This window comes from Schistocerca gregaria, chromosome 8 (genome assembly GCF_023897955.1).
Source record: "Schistocerca gregaria isolate iqSchGreg1 chromosome 8, iqSchGreg1.2, whole genome shotgun sequence".
Lineage (NCBI taxonomy): Eukaryota > Metazoa > Arthropoda > Insecta > Orthoptera > Acrididae > Schistocerca > Schistocerca gregaria.
The window spans coordinates 358776697-358793166 of NC_064927.1; positions in this window are offsets into that span (position 1 = coordinate 358776697).

The following is a 16470-nucleotide window of genomic DNA, read 5'->3' on the forward strand; positions in this document are numbered from 1 at the left end:
TGTCTTTCTACGAGAGTTGAGAGATCTTCTACTGACTTATGAAATGCCACATAGCTATTGAATGATGTTTTTATTCTTTGCTTTGCATAATTGCTTATTTCATTTGATATCTGTTTTCCAGCTGTGTTACAGCATTGGTTTTATAAAATAAAATTAAATGAATTTGCTAATGTGAAAACTTTCTGTCAACAGATCTGTTAAATAATAATTTTATGATCCATATTCTTCAAAAAAAAAAAAAAAAAAAAAAAAAAAAAACGAGCACTTGGAAAGGAAAGAACAATAAGAAGGGACTAGTAACAGGAACTGCATACATAATTTTCTTTTCAAGTACTTGGTAATTTATTTAATAGAATAAGTTGTGGTGCACCACTTTAATTACATAGACATTAAGATGTGATTATAACTTTCCCTTATCTGCATTGTTGTCTTTAGTATACTATTTTTTCTGCTTGTGGGTTTTTTATGTTTAGATATAAGTTATTACATTTACTGCTGCTTGCTTTGCATTTTTTTGGGTCATTGCTGTTTGTATTAATTGTTTTGTGCTGCTACATTGCCTCGTCCCTTAGTTTAGCATCTGAGCTCAGTAGATTTTAAGTTAGTTTAAGAGGGGGTAGACTATATTAGAAATTAACTATGAGGAATTGGAAGAAATGCACTGAGAAGCTATAAGAAAATGATTTGGCCAAAAAATTAGTGTACAGTGGAGGAAAACTATTTTTGAAAGAGGATGTGAACAAAATACAGAAAGCATGCTTGGATAGGATATTTTTGGTGGAAACAAATGTTGAGATCAGACGAAAGATCTACAGAATGACGTTTTGGGTTGGACTACAGTACCAAATGTTACACTGAAAACAAACCCTGTCCTTTCCCTTTCTGTTATTCCGCTATGTGTTTGTGTACTCTTGTATATTTGTGTTCTTCCTGTTTTTATGTGTTTATCTGATGAGAGTTACATTATAGAATTTTCTGATAATATGTTATTTACTTTATAAAGATGCTTAGACATTATTTATTCTGTTTTATTTTAATGCTCTTGTGTGAAGTTGATGTTTGAAAAGTAATTATGATCTTTTATGTACGTACTTATGTCATAAATTTTTTTAACACTGATGTATTTGCTATTTCTTTTGTAAAGCCTGTATTACTGCAAATGTTATCTGTACTATTATGTTCTTTAATGATATATTTTGTAACTTTGTTATTGTATTCTCATGTTATAAAATTGTAATTGACACCTGTTCATCAAATTAAGTAACCTGTAAGCTACATTTCAGTGCGCACATTTCTGTTGGTCATAGTATATGGACAATATGTGAGAAGTAGGGACTGATAGTGTTTGCACATGTGTTAATAACTCAGCAAGGGACTGGTTAACAGCATTGCTGGTTCTAAGGACAATTCCAAAAACTTTGTGAGTGGACAAGTGGTGGGTTATGGACTTGCTATGTTATCCGCAAGACTCTTCAATGGTGATTGTGCGCCTGCACAGTCAAACAGATGGCTGCTGGCCATCTCTACAAGGACTACAGTGGGTCTACACCTTTGACGACCCACCGGTACCATTATTTCTACAAGGACTGCAATGGGTCTGCACCTCTGATGGCCCACCAATACCGTAATCTCTACCAGGACTACAAGGGGTCTACTCTGTGATAACCTACCTACCAATATTCTTCAAAACTTCGACTGACTCTGCTGTGGGTTTGCTTTGTTGTGGCCCATTACCTGTCTGCATGTCAAGAGTCAGCACTGTCTTTCGTTGGAAGGACAACACTACTTCTTCAAGACTGCTTAGAAATCCACTACTTCCAAGTGCAATTTCTTTTATTGCTCAGACTTTGAAAAAAACACTGCTATTTTACTGTGATGAACGATCAGGACTGTCTTTATTGACTGTGAGAAAATTTTAGCTTCTGACCAACATTGTATCAATAAGTGTGTGTATTTGATATCTTTGATATAGTAATTATGAAAAATTTTATCAAATCATTATTGGCCACTGCCCAAAACAATTTGTAAAAATTTTTTGTGGGGAGCATGGGGGCTATGTAAGTAGGCTGTTTAGGTTTTCTTGTTGGTAACGCCACATAGCGCTCGGTATGAAAAAATCACTGGCTGTGCCGTGTGCAGTCTGTGTTTAGTCTGCATTCTTGTCTGCCATTGTAGTGTTGGGCAGCGGCAGCTGGATGCTAACAGCGCGTAGCGTTGCGCAGTTGGAGGTGAGCCGCCAGCAGTGGTGGACGTGGGGAGAGAGATGGCGGAGTTTTGTAATTTGTAAGACTGGATGTCATGAACTATCATATATATTTTGACTATTAAGGTAAATACACTGTTTGTTCTCTATTAAAATCTTTCATTTGCTAACTATACCTATCAGTAGTTAGTGCCTTCCGTAGTTAGAATCTTTTATTTAGCTGGCAGTAGTGGTGCTCGCTGTATTGCAGTAGTTCGAGTAACGAAGATTTTTTTGTGAGGTAAGTGATTTGTGAAAGGTATAGGTTAATGTTAGTCAGGGCCATTCTTTTGTAGGGATTATTGAAAGTCAGATTGCGTTGCGCTAAAAATATTTTGTGTCAGATTAAGCACAGTCGTGTATAAATTGTTCTAAGGGGACGTTTCAACTGCACTGTTCGAGTCCGCGACGCAGATTTTTTTGCGATGAAATCGGGATAAAATGTTCCGTATTAAAGAGTAATTTAATTATCAGTCTCTTTAATAAAATGGTTAAACAGAGTGGTATAATGGCTACATACTAATTAAATAAAAGTTTGCGCTCGCTTCTATGTGCTCGACGGGCAGCTACGTAATCCCTTTGCGGCTTCGTTCGTTTCATTTTCGACGCTGCCGTAGCTCTCGCTTTCTCTCGGCACTGGAGTTTTTAGGGTTTCTGGATTCCTTTCGACGCAGACTTTCCTCTGTTTGGCCTGCAGTTGTTCAGCAACTGACCGTCCCGGTGAGATATCGTCAGATTTCTGTCCGTGGGGAGAATAGGGCCAGAATCGAGTGTTCGCACGGCCCGCGATGCTCAGACGTTCAAAAATGGCTCCGAGCGCTATGGGACTTAACATCTGAGGTCATCAGTCCCCTAGACTTAGAACTACTTAAACCTAACGAACGATATCACACACATCCATGCCCGAGGCAGGATTCGAACATCCGATCGTAGCAGCAGCACGGTTCCGGACTAAAGCGCCTAGTACCGCTCGGTCACAGCGGCCGGCTTCTCAGCTATGTTTATGATACTTGTAATATGCATCAATCATTTAAAAGCTGAATGCAAAACTTCAGACACCTTCTAAAGAGTGTAGTTTCCTTGATCAGTAACAAACAAATCTATAGAGACTAATATTTTAAGATATCCTTAATTTTAGTTGACGTTGATGTATTTGAGTATGAGCTACGTGAAGCTGGAAGCTACCCGCCTAGGCAGAGGATAAGTAAGTGTAGATACTGCAGATTTAGAGAGTATGAGAGCTGGAATGGTTTATTATTTGCCTTCCAGTACTGACAACTAAAGGTCTTGCGAGTCTGTTACCGATCAGCTGCTGTGGTATAAATTTCGGGCGGAAGTAACATGGAAATAACATGGATTCGTGAATGCTCTTTATAGAAACGGTCATCTTCAAATTTAGTACATGTTTGTTACAAGAAATATGAAATCAAATTGAGAGTGCTGTAATACAATAGAATGAGTAGAACAAAAACGACAGTTGAAACATTTAGTAAACATACTTGTGATCGTCTCTCATATTGCGTAATACATTCAAATATTAGTACAACTACTGCTTTTAGTCAGTTAATCATCCCCTCACATTGATATCAAAACAACGTCAGGTACTTACAGTATCACAACTTTGCGGTCGCTGAGGGTGACAGAAAACTAAAACAGAGAACAGTCTACACAAATTGTTCCGAAGGGCGCCCACGTTTAACTATCAGGATTTGATGGCCAGTGGCCAACCTATCACACTCTTACTATAACTAATCTGTTAGCGAATCATGGCATGCTAATTTATGTAATTTACCAATGCTCGCTATGCTACACCACAAAATCAGTATTGGCTGTTGATCAAAAACGTTTGACGACCACCGGTCCAGATGAACCAAGAGCTACTTGCAGTGTCTCCTGAACGATGGTTCAGTGAATGTTGCCGCGTATGGCCCTCCGCAGCAGGCGCCGTTTTTAACGCGCACATGCTGACTGCTGCTCATCGTCAACCATGGCTGAAATTTGCATCGCCAATACTGCAACTAGACGTCCACTGAGTGCTGATTGTTGGTCTTTCCAGTTGAATCACGTTTTATGCTACAACAGACAATCACCGTTGGCGTGTACGGTATGAAACTTCCGAAAAAAAAAAACACTCTGCAACAATCTTCTGAAGAGTCCAGGGCTGGGAAAGGAGAGTTCTGGTCTGAGGTACATTTCCGTGCCACTTCATCTACATCTACATGACTACTCTACAATTCACATTTAAGTGCTTGGCAGAGGGTTCATCGAACCACAATAATACTATCTCTCTACCATTCCACTCCCGAACAGCGCGCGGGAAAAACGAACACCTAAACCTTTCTGTTCGAACTCTGATTTCTCTTATATTATTTTGATAATCATTCCTACCTATATAGGTTGGGCTCAACAAAATATTTTCGCATTCGGAAGAGAAAGTTGGTGACTGAAATTTCGTAAATAGATCTCGCCGCGACGAAAAACGTCTTTGCTTTAATGACTTCTATCCCAACTCGCGTAATATCTGCCACACTCTCTCCCCTATTACGTGATAATACAAAACGAGCTGCCCTTTTTTTGGACCATTTCGATGTCTTCCGTCAATCCCACCTGGTAAGGATCCCACACCGCGCAGAAATATTCTAACAGATGACGAACGAGTGTAGTGTAAGCTGTCTCTTTAGTGGACTTGTTGCATATTCTGTCTTTCCACTGAAACGCAATCTTTGGCTCACCTTCGCCACAATATTATCTATATGGTCTTTCCAACTGAAGTTGTTCGTAATTTTAACACCCGGGTACTTAGTTGAATTGACAGCCTTGAGAATTGTACTATCTATCGAGTAATCGAATTCCAACGCATTTCTTTAGGAACTCATGTGGATCACCTCACACTTTTCGTTATTTAGCGTCAACTGCCACCTGACACACCATACAGCAATCTTTTCTAAATCACTTTGCAGCTGATACTGGGCTTCGGATGACCTTACTAGACGGTAAATTACAGCATCATCTGCGAGCAACCTAAGAGAACTGCTCAGATTGTCACCCAGGTCATTTATATAGATCGGGAACAGCAGAGGTCCCAGGACGCTTCCCTGGGGAACACCTGATATCACTTCAATTTTACTCGATGATTTGCCGTCTATTACTACAAACTGCGACGTTCCTGACAGGAAATCACGAATCCAGTCGCACAACTGAGACGATTCCCCATAGGCCCGCAGCTTGATTAGAAGTCGTTTGTGAGGAACTTCCTCGATGATCTCGTCATTCTGGAAGGTACAATGGATCAGCACAAGGAGCCTGGTCCGGCCATACACGGAGTTTGTTTTCCCTCGGCACGATGGCATCAACCAGCAGGACAATGCAGCAGTCACACAGCTCGCATGTACGTTAGTGATTCGAAGAGCACCAGGATGTGTTTTCCGTACTTTTCCGGCCATCAGACTACTCGGGCTGAAATCCAATCGAGAATATGTGGACCTCCTCGATCATTCTGTTCCCGTCTTGAATCCTCAACCGAGAAACGACGCAGCTGGCCACGGTACTGGAGTCAGCATGGCTCCAAATCCCTGTCGGTAGCTTACAGAACATCACTGACTCTCTTCCTGCACCTCCCGCAGCGGTCTGAGCAGCAAAAGGTGGAGTTAAGTCTTTTGTCTGGTGGCCATATTGCTGTGACTAGACCTTGTATACTTCAGAGCACATTTACGTGTCGCATGGGACGAAAAGTTTCATTCTTTTTAATATTGACTTTAATACCGATTTTCGATTACATTCCAATGAATATTTTCATTGTCTCACTTTCGGTTCTATCAGTAGCTGTCTACTATTACACCCAATATTTGTGAAAGACAAACGCGTTCAAGCTGAATCAATTTATTAACTTTTCAGAGAGCTTATTCGCCGCGGGCATGCACTCCTACTGAGACGATGATGTCACCGGCAAAAGAAACAGGTGTGATCTACTTGTGGGATTAACCATTGTATACGCGTTATGAGACTCGCAGTTACAAGCGAATCAAATTTTCGGTAATTTACCATACAAGAAATTCATACAGTGAGAGTACAGACGTCTCCACGTCAGAAAGTTGGATAAAAATCCCCACTATTTGTACAATTTATGGGTTGTTTACCCGTTATGGAGAAGATGTAATTAATGTGAGTGCCAATAAGAAATGCTTTGCCCCTATTTTTTCTAGCCAAATATGGCTGTAAATGCAAATTCAACACACCCATTCCCATTGGTGGATATTTCTTGGACTAGCCTATCCTTATCTGCTGACAGGTCCGCGGAACGTCTCTGCTGTCAGTCGTTGAAGATGGAAGTTGTGCTTCACATGTCCACGACGTACAAGCAAAGAAGTGTTTCGTCTTCTATGCAGCAAGAAACGATCGTCCATCATAATCAATAGGGAAATGCAGTGTCTTGCTTTGAGCACGAGGTGGTGGAGGTAGTGTTGTGAGTTCTCAAACGGCTGTGAAGACTTGCATTAAAGCGTTGTGGGAGGCCCCGTTCGTCGCAAACTTAGTACAGCGTTTCTTATGTGGATGTAATGGTGAAAGCGAATCGGTGTGTTTATCTCAGGGATATTGCACAGGAGCTTGACATTTTGTATAGGACGGTTTACGACATGGTTCACGGGTCTTTAAGGCTCTGTAAGGTTTCATTTCGCTGGGTTACCAAGTAGCTGGACGGCATGATCAAAGCCTAGCGAATGGTTGCTTCACTGAATCATCTGCAACGGTATACCGAGAAGGAAGACATTTTCCTGGGCCACATCATTGCTGGAAATAAAACGTGGATACTGCATTTCACGCTGGAATGGAAGCAGCAATGTATGGTGTGGATTCATCCGGATTCCAATCATTGCCATATGCATCGAAAGTGATATTAATGCTCTTCCAGGATTATCGTAGACGGCTCCTATTGGATTTTATGCCAACTGGTGCAGCCAACAGTGCCTACAGTCATTGTTTCCCACTGCGACGTCTGCGGACTGCCCCCAGGAAGAAGCGCCAAAGGATTCTTATGTGGACAACGTGGTTAAATTCCACGACAATGCGAGGCCACAATTGGCAAACACAACCATCGAAAATTTCCTGCCATTTTACTGAGAAATTCTCTAATTCTCTAATTCTCTAATTTCGGATCTCGTCCCTGATGATTTCCCTCCTTTCCCATCTGTTGGAAAATTTCCTTGCAGGACACTGATTCAGGTTCAACGATGAAGTGAAAACAGCAGTACGACGGTGGTTCCATAATCAGCTGGAGATATTGTACGACAGGAGCGTCTCAAAATTAGTGCTGCGAAAGGAAAAATATCTGAATCGGCGTGGAGATTATCTGGGAAAATAATGTGAAGTTCATGGAATTGTAGTATACACTCAGGTTACAAAAGGCATAGTGCAAGCCAACATCCCACAGATGTTTGGGCTCACATGCGGTTCCTCTTCGTCGAAATGTCTTGGTTCAAACTCGTCTGGGGGTTGAACCGCACGTGTCGCATTACACGCCATAAATTAGACACTTGTGACCTTTTGGTTAAATTGTCTTGCTGGTGGCAAGTTTGCAAAAAACAAAGTTAATATAACTATAATAACAGTAATAATAATATCGGGAACTAAATTAACGACTCATGAATGATGTAGGCCACAAAGTTACGATTCGTTTAGAATAATGTTCATTCAGAAAGCAAACTAATAGCGAAAGTGGTCGTATTTAGAATTACTGTTACACTCGAGGGCATTTCCATTTGACACAGTTTGATCATTCACAATGTCGTCGTGAATTCAGAGTCCAACAGTCCACCTCGTTAACTACGCGAAAGGATGGAGTTCACACCAGGCGCGCGACTCCTCACCGCTCAGAGACTAAGTCCAACGATACCACACTATGCGAAATTTTCTAAGTCGTTTCACTTCCTAGCTGCCTTAAACCGACCTCACGCTTTCGCGTCTCCACCCATACTGTACCCTTTAGTGTCTTCAGCCGAGCTATCCGCTTTCGCGCCTGTACCAGCACTGTTCCTTTGCCCTTGGCTACAGCTTATTCTACATTATATTACATTTTAACATATTGAAATCATCAAAGCTTGACCACGTTCACGTTCTACATAAAGTAAAAGTAATAAGCATTACATAATACACGTTAAATTCTTTTGCATAAAACCAACACAATTTCCTTCTTAACTCTGAACGTCACGGCCAGTAGCTTTGTACCAATGTCCTTTCTGATAAACAAATAAAGAACAAAAGTCAGTATTATGCACTAAACTTTACAGTTATTCTATTAATTAATGATTAAATTAGGTGTCATGCTGATAGTTTAAATTTGCTATATATTTTTAACAAATGAAGTTACAGAGTTGATATTTACAACGTTTGTCACTTTGATGATGCGCTTCTATATGAAATGTCGATCGTTAAGATATACAAAAGTTTTCAGATTTTAGCATTCAGCTCTTTGTTACAAAACTTGTCAAATTCACTTTAACAGTAAATCCTAAACTGTTATAGATATCATCAGTATTCAACTTTTATTGGGATCACCACGAAAATTTACGGAGGATAGAAGATTAAAATTACTGTGGCTTCACCCCTCGCATTACTACAGAATAAATAGTTTTCATAAATGTTTCTCTTTTTGGCCGATCTTAGGTCCGCCATATTTAACATTGCTACATCTCCTTGGCCAAAAATCGGCTTCTACTGGGTTTTCCTATGACGTAGGTTCTCGTGTCTCTCACTCGCACACTATAGCGCTTAGGCCTCAATAGAAATTGACGCCTGTTAGTTTCCCCGTCTCGTGGTGAATCCGAGCCATTTGCGGCACACGGCCCTCGGCGACAGGGTTCGTTTCACAATTTCTGAAAGCAGAATTTTTCCGCCATATACTTAAATGAGAGCGAAATGCTTGTTAACTCACAATAGAATACCTGCTGATATCGTATAGGATCTCCTTTCGCCCAGCGTAACGCAGCAACTCACGTGACATGGACTCAACAGATCGTTGGAAGTCCCCTGTAGAAATATTGGATCATACTGCCTCTATAGCCGTCCGTAATTGCGGAAGTGTTGCCCTGATTCTGCAGGATGTTTTTCAAATCAGTCGCAAACAATTTCGGAGCGATGCCATGATACACTGTCATCCATAAAAATTGTACAGTTTTTTTTTTCTTTTTCTTTTTAACATGAACTCATGAATGGCTGCAAGTAGTCTCCAAGAAGCCGAACATAAACATTTCCAGTCAATGATCGGTTCAGTTGGACCAGAGGACCGAGGTCACTCGATGTAAATACAGTGCGCATCATTATGTGGTCCCCGCCGGGTTGCACACTCCCTTGTTGAAAATACTGTTGGTTCATGTTTTCGTGGGGTCCAACCCTACCATCAGCTATTACCAACTGGCCCACTGTCCTAATACATATGTTCTTCGTACGTCCTACACTGATTTCACAGTTATTCCACGCAGTGTTGCTTGTCAGTTAGCACTGACAACTCTACGGAAAACCCGGTGCTCTCGGTCGTTAAGTGAAGGCCGTCGGCCACTGTATTGTCCAGTGTGAGAGGTAATGCCTGAAATGTGGTATTGTCGCCACACTATTGACCCTATGGGCCTCGGGAGATTGAATTCCTCAGCGATTTCCGAAACGGAATGTACTGTGCGTCTACCTCCAACTACCGTCCTGTGTTCAAAGCCTGGCCGGCCGATGTGGCCGATCGGTTCTAGGCGCTTCAGTCCGGAAGCGCGCTGCTGCTACGGTCGGAGGTTCGAATCCTGCCTCGGGCATGGTTGTGTGTGATGGGCTTAGGTTAGTTCGGTTTAAATAGTTCCAAGTCTAGGGGACTGATGACCTCAGATGTTAAGTCCCATGGTGCTTGGAGCCATTTGAACAATTTTTTTTTCCAAAGTCTGTTAATTTCAGCCGTGTGGCCGTAATCACAACGGATACTTTTTCACGTGGATCACCCGAGTACAAATGACAACACCGACAATGTTCTGTTCTTTTATACTCTGTGTACTAAATTGCACATTGATATCCCATAACTTTATCTACCTCAGTCTATTTGTAATTAGCTAGTTCGTCTAATAAAAAATAGGGGCTAAGGTTTTCTGCTTCGCCCTCATGTCATTGCCAACTGATGTGATTTTTGATGTCCCATCCACTGTGGGCCAACCATCGACGACTGAACGTTGCCGTTACGTTGCCTGGCTTCCCACCAGCTACGAGCATGAGAGTGGACCTCAAGATCGATTAACAAGGAGTCCGTCCGACATCGGCACGTGCGACAACGCCGTTGCCGGAGAACTTTGGGTGTGTGCCGCGTGGGGGGGAAACTCGTCGACCTCCCCCTCCCCCCCTGCCCCAACGCCAACCGCACTCACCCTTCTCCTCCGGGCGCCCGTCGCCACGCCCCGGCGGTGTGCATCCAATTTGCCAGTTAAAATGTCGAGATTGCGGTGACGTGCGAATGGCGGCGCTGGCGGCGGCGAGAAAACGCGGGATTAGCCCGGCCCGGAGGCCGGATTTGCATACTATTTAGTTCTATCAGCGGGTGGCAATAATTTGTATTGGGCCGCTGCGGTGCGCCGGTGGCAGGTAGCATTAGCCGGCGCAGCGCACCGTAATAACTCGCCATGGATATTTAAATTAGAGGCGGCGGCGGCGGCGGCCACGGCTGCTGCCAGCCGCAGCGCAGGGCGCCACCTGCTCCGCCGGCCACGCCGCGGCATTCAGCGGTGCAGGCCGAGCGTGCAGGCGCGGGGCAGCCTCTGGAGGCGGGACGGACCCCCACACTGTGCCCTCTTCTGGCTTGCGGGTTTCTCGCTGGTGCGACCGGGTGTGGAGACCGTTTTTCGTTTCATGTCAGTCTGGACTCTTTCATGGCCGTTGTCATTGGTGGTAAAATCTGCTGTGTCGTTAGGCTGCATCATTATAGTTACACTACTGGCAATTAAAATTGCTACACCAAATGCAGATGATAAACAGGTATTAACTGGACAAATATATTATACTAGAACCGACATGTGATTACATTTTCACACAATTTGGGTGCATAGATCCTGAGAAATCAGTACCCAGAACAACCACCTCTGGCCGTAATAACGGCCTTGATGCGCCTGGGCATTGAGTCAAACAGAGCTTGGATGGCGTGTGCAGGTACAGCTGCCCGTGCAGCTTCAACACGATACCACAGTTCATCACGAGTAGTGACTGGCGTACTGTGACGAGATCTGGAGAATGTGCTGGCCAGGGCAGCAGTCGAACATTTTCTGTATCCAGAAAGGCCCGTACAGGACCTGCAACATGCGGTCGTGCGTTATCCTGCTGAAATGTAGGGTTTCGCAGGGATCGAATGAAGGGCAGAGCCACGGTTCGTAACACATCAGAAACGTAAGTCCACTGTTCAAAGTGCCCTCAATGCGAACAAGAAGTGACCGAGACGTGTAACCAATGGCACCCCACACCATCACGCCGGGTTTTACACCAGTATGGCTATGACGAATGCACGCTTCCAATGTCCGTTCACTGCGATGTCGCCCAACACGGATGCGACCATCATGATGCTGTAAACAGAACCTGGATTCATCAGAAAAAATGACGTTTTGCCATTCGTGCACCCAGGTTCGTCGTTGAGTACACCATCGCAGGCGTTCCTGTCTGTGATGCAGTGTCAAGGGTAGCCGCAGCCATGGTCTCCGAGATGATAGTCCATACTACTGCAAACATCGTCGAACTGTTCGTGCAGATGGTTGTTGTCTTGTAAACGTCCCCATCTGTCGACTCAGGGATCGAGACGTGGCTGCACGATCCGTTACTGCCATGCGGATAAGATGCCTGTCAACTGGACTGCTAGTGATAAGAGGCCGTTGGGATTGAGCACGGCGTTCGGTATTACCCTCCAGAAGCTACCGATTCCTTATTCTGCTGTCAGTCATTCGTTCTCGACCAACGCGAGCAGCTGTGTCGCGATACGGTAATTCACAATCGCGATAGGCTACAATCCGAACTTTATCAAAGTCGTGCGCATTTCTCCTCCTTACACGAGGCATGACAACGACGTTTCACCAGGCAACGCCGGTCAACTGCTGTTTGTGTATGAGAAATCGATTGGAAACTTTCCTCATGTCGCCACCGGTGCCAACCTTGTGTGAATGCTCTGAAAAGCTAATCATTTGCATATCACAGCATCTTCTTTCTGTCGGTTAAATTTCGCGTCTGTAGCGAGTCATCATCGTGGTGTAGCAATTTTAATGGCCAATAGTGTATGTAGCACTGTACCTAAAACAAGATCTGTGTCTTCGTATGGAGAATGTCTGACGTCATTGTTCTCTGTCTTCAGTTTCTTCCTTTAGTGTTTTGTATCTCCTTCCATCTTTCATGCCTTCCAGATCTTGAATTATCCTTTTCCACGTCCTGTACAGTTTTCTTCTCTCCTACTCTTCTTAGTACATCGTCCCTTCGTCACACGTTCTGTCAATTTGATCTTCTGTATTCTCCAGCAGAACGTTTTAAAATTTTCCAGGTATTTTTTTTGTGTCGGGCGTGTGGGGCTTCTCCTGTGAACTGCTTTTGTAACACAGGGCGGGAGTGAAGGAAGCGAGTAGAAGCAGGAGAGGTGAAGCACTTCGTTACTGCATGTAACTTTAACACTTTTAATAGAGTCAAAAACACAAGTAAATATCAAGGGCACACATAAGTTTGGCTAGGATGAGCATGTAGGTGTGAAGCTATAGTCCAGGTTAATACAAAGTCTCAGTAGCAAGATAGCCCACTCGGTAGTAGAAGCGATATTTCCAGACCGTCTGCTCCTGATGAGATGGGCAGAAATCAAGACGGCACTCGCTCAGCTACACAGCGTCGGCCAGAGGGCGCTGTGGTCGGCGTAGTTCATCTTCTCTCGTAGTGGCAACTTACGAGAGCGTGCACCTAAGCTGTCGCATCGTAACTATATTTCTTTTTTAAGTTTTTTCAGAGACCGCGTCTCCGATCCGTGCAGTGCAATGCTCTATATGGAGCACTTCATCAGTTTCTTTCTTAATTCCAAGCTCAACTTTCTGATCTCCAGAGCCGTATTCTTGTTGAATGCGGCTTTTGTCGTGGTGAGGTCTGTTCGAATTTCATTTGTGTAGTGGACAGCCTTTGTAAGCGAGCTTTCCAAGTACTTGAACAGCATCCTCAAAGGTTTTCCCCGTTTTTATATCCGAATCACTTTTGGTTTGTCGCTTTTGATTTCAGTGCCGTATTTCCTTCCAGTTTCATCATGTGTGCAGCTAGCGAGCATTACCAGGTCACTTGCATATTTAATGGTCTTTATAAGTCGTCTTTCTTCCATGAAATTTCCGCATCCTTTCAAAGCCTTATCGCCAGCCATTTTCCATATATACTGAAGAGACCCAGGATACATAACATTCTTGTCTGATTTTGTTCCTATTTCCACGCTCTTTGTTTCTGCGTAGTTCAGTGTCAACTCTTTGTCCCAGGTACAAATTAGTGTCCGGTCTCCCCAGTTTATTCCTATCTCCTTTTCACCAATTTCGCCCAGCTGACCCTTTCTAAGATCTATAGAACAGGCACAAACTTCTCCCTTAACAGCCAAAACTCTCTCCCAAAATATCCCCATCATGTCCATAGCGTCTCTGGTTACTTTCCCTTTCCTAAATCCAAACTGGCCCTCTCACATTACCTCTTCAGTTTTGAACGAGGGTCGTTCAATAAGTAATGCAACACCTTTGTTTTTAAAAAAAGAAGCTATTAATATAAATGGACAAACGCCCCTCTTCGTGCTTCACATTTGATGTTTGTTCTGTGCGCCGGTGAAGTTTCGAACCGTTCTGGCAGATGGCAGAGCCGTAGTACAACGTCAAAATTGCTCCTACATACGACTCACGTTACAATCAGCGTGCTGTTATTGAATTCTTGTGTGCAGAAAAACAAATCGTGGTGAACATCCATAAACGTTTGTGTGCAGTGTATGGTGATGCTGCAGTTGATAGGAGTACACCTGGGTGATGGACAAAGACAGTTACAGCCTCAGGAAATGCTAAAACAGACCTCCTTGATCAGCCACGCTCGGGACGTCCTGTCACAGCCACTGGACATCATTGCCTCGTCCACCCTACAGTCCAGACGTGGCACCCTCGGACTTCCATCTCTTTGGGCCGCTTAAAGATTCTCTAAGGGGAACAGACGAGAGCGTCAGTCATGCAGTGAAAACATGGCTACGCCTACAGGAAAAGAGGTTTTACCAGTAGGGAATGCACATTCTTCCACCACGTTGGCGTACGGCCGTAGAACGTTACAGAGATTACGTAGAAACATAGGACATAGACGAGGCATGTTGATGTATATTGCCACCAAATTCTGGCTCTTAACCATATATATGTTCTGAGAATAAAATGGTGGGCATTATTTATTGAACGACCCTCATATTACAGCCATCAGTTGGAGTGTTCTTGCAATGACCTTCACCACATGTGGTATCATACTAATGGTTCTATAAGCACCACATCTCTAGGCCTGTTGTTTCTCCTGAAGAGCTACATCACATTCCTCATCAAACGTCTTCACTACTCCGTCCCCGGTAGCTGAGTGGTCAGCGCGACAGACTGTTAATCCAAAGGGCCCGGGTTCGATTCCCGGCTGGGTCGGAGATTTTCTCCGCTCAGGGACTGGGTGTTGTATTGTCCTAATCATCATCATTTCATCCCCATCGACGCGCAAGTCGCCGAAGTGGCGTCAAATCGAAAGACTTGCACCCCAGACGAACGGTCTACCCGACGGGAGGCCCTCGTCACACACACACACACACACACACACACAAAACTCCACTGCTGTTTCTCAATGGCTGAACACTGTAGAAAGATTGTCACTTACTCTTGTAAAACGCCCTTTTTGTCTGTGAAGTGAAGTTACTGGTCAAAAAAGTCTTCAAACTGCTGTTGGCGGCAGGTCCATACTGTGGGCATGGTGAGACAGGCCCCTACCAAGACCAGAGAGCGCGTTAGAGCTGACCAAGAAAAAAGTGAAGAATAATGTTTTAAGAAACAATCAAAAGAGACACGTGAGTTCTCGTCTACACCTACATTTCCGGAATCCACCGTATGGTGCGTGGTAGAGGGTACCGTGTACCACTACTATTCATTTCCTTTCCTGTTCTACTCGCAAATAGAGCGAGGAATACTTCTCGTATCGTATCTTCGTGGTTCTTACATGCAGTGTATGTTGGCGGCTGCTGAATTGTTCTGCAGCCAGCATCATATACCGGTGCTCTGCACTTTATCACTAGAGTTTCTCGAAAAAAACAAAAAAAAGTCGCATCCCCTCCAGGGATTCCTATTTGAGTTTCCGAAGCATCTCCGTAACACGTGTTGGTCGTACCTACCGGTAACAAATCTAGCACCCCGCCTCTGAATTCCTTCGATGTCTTCCTTCAATCCGACTCGGTACGGATCCCAAACACTCAAGCAGCACTCAACAATAGGTCGCACTAGTGTCCTATATATGCGGTCTCCTTTACAGGTGTGCCTTTGTTTCGCAAAATTCTCCCAATAAACCGAAATCGACCGACCATTCGCCTTCCCTACCACAGTTCTCACATGGCCGTTCCATCAAATATCGCTTTGCAACGTTACGCCCAGATATTTAAACGTGTCAAGCAGTACATTAGTAATACTGGTTCCGAACATTACAGATTTGATTTTCCTACTCATCCGCATTAACTTACATTTTTTCCACATTTAGGGGTAGCTACCATTCATTGTACCAACTGGAAATTTTGTCTTAGTCATCTTCTGTGGACAGGAACAAGCTATTCCCTCGGTCTGCTACTATTATTACTGTATCACTCCTACAGTGTCATCTTCTCCAAGTAGCGTCATGAAGAAATGATTACTACCGAAAAGACATCTACTATAAACATCCACTATCTGATTAAAAGTATCTCGATTCCTAGTGGACATTAACGTGGGATGTATCCATCCTTGGCCGTTATCGCGGCTCGGACTCTGGTGGGGTAACTTTCAATGATGTGTGGATTTCCTTGGAGGAACAGCAGCCCATTTTTACTCAACAGCCGAAAGCAGAGAAGATGGTGATACTGGACGCTTGGATCTTGAGCGTAGTCGACGTTCTAACTCATTCCAAACACGTTACATTGTGTTCAGGTCAGGGCTCTGGGCAGACAGATCGATTCCAGGAATCTTCTGGCCCACAAACAATTA